Genomic DNA, 4663 nt, shown 5'->3' on the forward strand with positions numbered 1-4663 from the left:
GAAAGCCTGACGTTTTCTTCTCGTGATGCGCGTGCCGGGGAGAAATCCCCGGGATTTCTCCACGGCACGCGCGCATCACGAGATGAAAGCGCGAGGCTTGTGCACATCGGAAAGCCTGACGTTTTCTTCTCGTGATGCGCGTGCCGGGGAGAAATCCCCGGGATTTCTCCACGGCACGCGCGCATCACGAGATGAAAGCGCGAGGCTTGTGCACATCGGAAAGCCTGACGTTTTCTTCTCGTGATGCGCGTGCCGGGGAGAAATCCCCGGGATTTCTCCACGGCACGCGCGCATCACGAGATGAAAGCGCGAGGCTTTGCACATCGGAAAGCCTGACGTTTTCTTCTCGTGATGCGCGTGCCGGAGAGAAATCCCGGGGATTTCTCCCCGGCACGCGCGCATCACGAGATGAAAGCGCGAGGCTTGTGCACATCGGAAAGCCTGACGTTTTCTTCTCGTGATGCGCGTGCCGGGGAGAAATCCCCGGGATTTCTCCACGGCACGCGCGCATCACGAGATGAAAGCGCGAGGCTTGTGCACATCGGAAAGCCTGACGTTTTCTTCTCGTGATGCGCGTGCCGGGGAGAAATCCCCGGGATTTCTCCCCGGCACGCGCGCATCACGAGATGAAAGCGCGAGGCTTGTGCACATCGGAAAGCCTGACGTTTTCTTCTCGTGATGCGCGTGCCGGTGAGAAATCACCGGGATTTCTCCACGGCACGCGCGCATCACGGATGAAAGCGCGAGGCTTGTGCACATCGGAAAGCCTGACGTTTTCTTCTCGTGATGCGCGTGCCGGGGAGAAATCCCCGGGATTTCTCCACGGCACGCGCGCATCACGAGATGAAAGCGCGAGGCTTGTGCACATCGGAAAGCCTGACGTTTTCTTCTCGTGATGCGCGTGCCGGGGAGAAATCCCCGGGATTTCTCCCCGGCACGCGCGCATCACGAGATGAAAGCGCGAGGCTTGTGCACATCGGAAAGCCTGACGTTTTCTTCTCGTGATGCGCGTGCCGGGGAGAAATCCCCGGGATTTCTCCCCGGCACGCGCGCATCACCAGATGAAAGCGCGAGGCTTGTGCACATCGGAAAGCCTGACGTTTTCTTCTCGTGATGCGCGTGCCGGGGAGAAATCCCCGGGATTTCTCCACGGCACGCGCGCATCACGAGATAAAAGCGCGAGGCTTGTGCACATCGGAAAGCCTGACGTTTTCTTCTCGTGATGCGCGTGCCGGGGAGAAATCCCCGGGATTTCTCCACGGCACGCGCGTATCACGAGATGAAAGCGCGAGGCTTGTGCACATCGGAAAGCCTGACGTTTTCTTCTCGTGATGCGCGTGCCGGGGAGAAATCCCCGGGATTTCTCCACGGCACGCGCGCATCACGAGATGAAAGCGCGAGGCTTGTGCACATCGGAAAGCCTGACGTTTTCTTCTCGTGATGCGCGTGCCGGGGAGAAATCCCCGGGATTTCTCCACGGCACGCGCGCATCACGAGATGAAAGCGCGAGGCTTGTGCACATCGGAAAGCCTGACGTTTTCTTCTCGTGATGCGCGTGCCGGGGAGAAATCCCCGGGATTTCTCCACGGCACGCGCGCATCACGAGATTAAAGCGCGAGGCTTGTGCACATCGGAAAGCCTGACGTTTTCTTCTCGTGATGCGCGTGCCGGGGAGAAATCCCCGGGATTTCTCCACGGCACGCGCGCATCACGAGATGAAAGCGCGAGGCTTGTGCACATCGGAAAGCCTGACGTTTTCTTCTCGTGATGCGCGTGCCGGGGAGAAATCCCCGGGATTTCTCCACGGCACGCGCGCATCACGAGATGAAAGCGCGAGGCTTGTGCACATCGGAAAGCCTGACGTTTTCTTCTCGTGATGCGCGTGCCGGGGAGAAATCCCCGGGATTTCTCCACGGCACGCGCGCATCACGAGATGAAAGCGCGAGGCTTGTGCACATCGGAAAGCCTGACGTTTTCTTCTCGTGATGCGCGTGCCGGGGAGAAATCCCCGGGATTTCTCCACGGCACGCGCGCATCACGAGATGAAAGCGCGAGGCTTGTGCACATCGGAAAGCCTGACGTTTTCTTCTCGTGATGCGCGTGCCGGGGAGAAATCCCCGGGATTTCTCCCCGGCACGCGCGCATCACAAGATGAAAGCGCGAGGCTTGTGCACATCGGAAAGCCTGACGTTTTCTTCTCGTGATGCGCGTGCCGGGGAGAAATCCCCGGGATTTCTCCACGGCACGCGCGCATCACGAGATGAAAGCGCGAGGCTTTGCACATCGGAAAGCCTGACGTTTTCTTCTCGTGATGCGCGTGCCGGAGAGAAATCCCGGGGATTTCTCCCCGGCACGCGCGCATCACGAGATGAAAGCGCGAGGCTTGTGCACATCGGAAAGCCTGACGTTTTCTTCTCGTGATGCGCGTGCCGGGGAGAAATCCCCGGGATTTCTCCACGGCACGCGCGCATCACGAGATGAAAGCGCGAGGCTTGTGCACATCGGAAAGCCTGACGTTTTCTTCTCGTGATGCGCGTGCCGGGGAGAAATCCCCGGGATTTCTCCCCGGCACGCGCGCATCACGAGATGAAAGCGCGAGGCTTGTGCACATCGGAAAGCCTGACGTTTTCTTCTCGTGATGCGCGTGCCGGGGAGAAATCCCCGGGATTTCTCCACGGCACGCGCGCATCACGAGATGAAAGCGCGAGGCTTGTGCACATCGGAAAGCCTGACGTTTTCTTCTCGTGATGCGCGTGCCGGGGAGAAATCCCCGGGATTTCTCCCCGGCACGCGCGCATCACGAGATGAAAGCGCGAGGCTTGTGCACATCGGAAAGCCTGACGTTTTCTTCTCGTGATGCGCGTGCCGGTGAGAAATCACCGGGATTTCTCCACGGCACGCGCGCATCACGGATGAAAGCGCGAGGCTTGTGCACATCGGAAAGCCTGACGTTTTCTTCTCGTGATGCGCGTGCCGGGGAGAAATCCCCGGGATTTCTCCACGGCACGCGCGCATCACGAGATGAAAGCGCGAGGCTTGTGCACATCGGAAAGCCTGACGTTTTCTTCTCGTGATGCGCGTGCCGGGGAGAAATCCCCGGGATTTCTCCCCGGCACGCGCGCATCACGAGATGAAAGCGCGAGGCTTGTGCACATCGGAAAGCCTGACGTTTTCTTCTCGTGATGCGCGTGCCGGGGAGAAATCCCCGGGATTTCTCCCCGGCACGCGCGCATCACCAGATGAAAGCGCGAGGCTTGTGCACATCGGAAAGTCTGACGTTTTCTTCTCGTGATGCGCGTGCCGGGGAGAAATCCCCGGGATTTCTCCACGGCACGCGCGCATCACGAGATAAAAGCGCGAGGCTTGTGCACATCGGAAAGCCTGACGTTTTCTTCTCGTGATGCGCGTGCCGGGGAGAAATCCCCGGGATTTCTCCACGGCACGCGCGTATCACGAGATGAAAGCGCGAGGCTTGTGCACATCGGAAAGCCTGACGTTTTCTTCTCGTGATGCGCGTGCCGGGGAGAAATCCCCGGGATTTCTCCACGGCACGCGCGCATCACGAGATGAAAGCGCGAGGCTTGTGCACATCGGAAAGCCTGACGTTTTCTTCTCGTGATGCGCGTGCCGGGGAGAAATCCCCGGGATTTCTCCACGGCACGCGCGCATCACGAGATGAAAGCGCGAGGCTTGTGCACATCGGAAAGCCTGACGTTTTCTTCTCGTGATGCGCGTGCCGGGGAGAAATCCCCGGGATTTCTCCACGGCACGCGCGCATCACGAGATTAAAGCGCGAGGCTTGTGCACATCGGAAAGCCTGACGTTTTCTTCTCGTGATGCGCGTGCCGGGGAGAAATCCCCGGGATTTCTCCACGGCACGCGCGCATCACGAGATGAAAGCGCGAGGCTTGTGCACATCGGAAAGCCTGACGTTTTCTTCTCGTGATGCGCGTGCCGGGGAGAAATCCCCGGGATTTCTCCACGGCACGCGCGCATCACGAGATGAAAGCGCGAGGCTTGTGCACATCGGAAAGCCTGACGTTTTCTTCTCGTGATGCGCGTGCCGGGGAGAAATCCCCGGGATTTCTCCACGGCACGCGCGCATCACGAGATGAAAGCGCGAGGCTTGTGCACATCGGAAAGCCTGACGTTTTCTTCTCGTGATGCGCGTGCCGGGGAGAAATCCCCGGGATTTCTCCACGGCACGCGCGCATCACGAGATGAAAGCGCGAGGCTTGTGCACATCGGAAAGCCTGACGTTTTCTTCTCGTGATGCGCGTGCCGGGGAGAAATCCCCGGGATTTCTCCCCGGCACGCGCGCATCACAAGATGAAAGCGCGAGGCTTGTGCACATCGGAAAGCCTGACGTTTTCTTCTCGTGATGCGCGTGCCGGGGAGAAATCCCCGGGATTTCTCCACGGCACGCGCGCATCACGAGATGAAAGCGCGAGGCTTTGCACATCGGAAAGCCTGACGTTTTCTTCTCGTGATGCGCGTGCCGGAGAGAAATCCCGGGGATTTCTCCCCGGCACGCGCGCATCACGAGATGAAAGCGCGAGGCTTGTGCACATCGGAAAGCCTGACGTTTTCTTCTCGTGATGCGCGTGCCGGGGAGAAATCCCCGGGATTTCTCCCCGGCACGCGCGCATCACGAGATGAAAGC

The sequence above is a fragment of the Ixodes scapularis genome, unplaced genomic scaffold, assembly GCF_016920785.2.
Source record: "Ixodes scapularis isolate PalLabHiFi unplaced genomic scaffold, ASM1692078v2 ptg002916l_1__unscaffolded, whole genome shotgun sequence".
Taxonomy (NCBI): Eukaryota; Metazoa; Arthropoda; class Arachnida; order Ixodida; family Ixodidae; genus Ixodes; species Ixodes scapularis.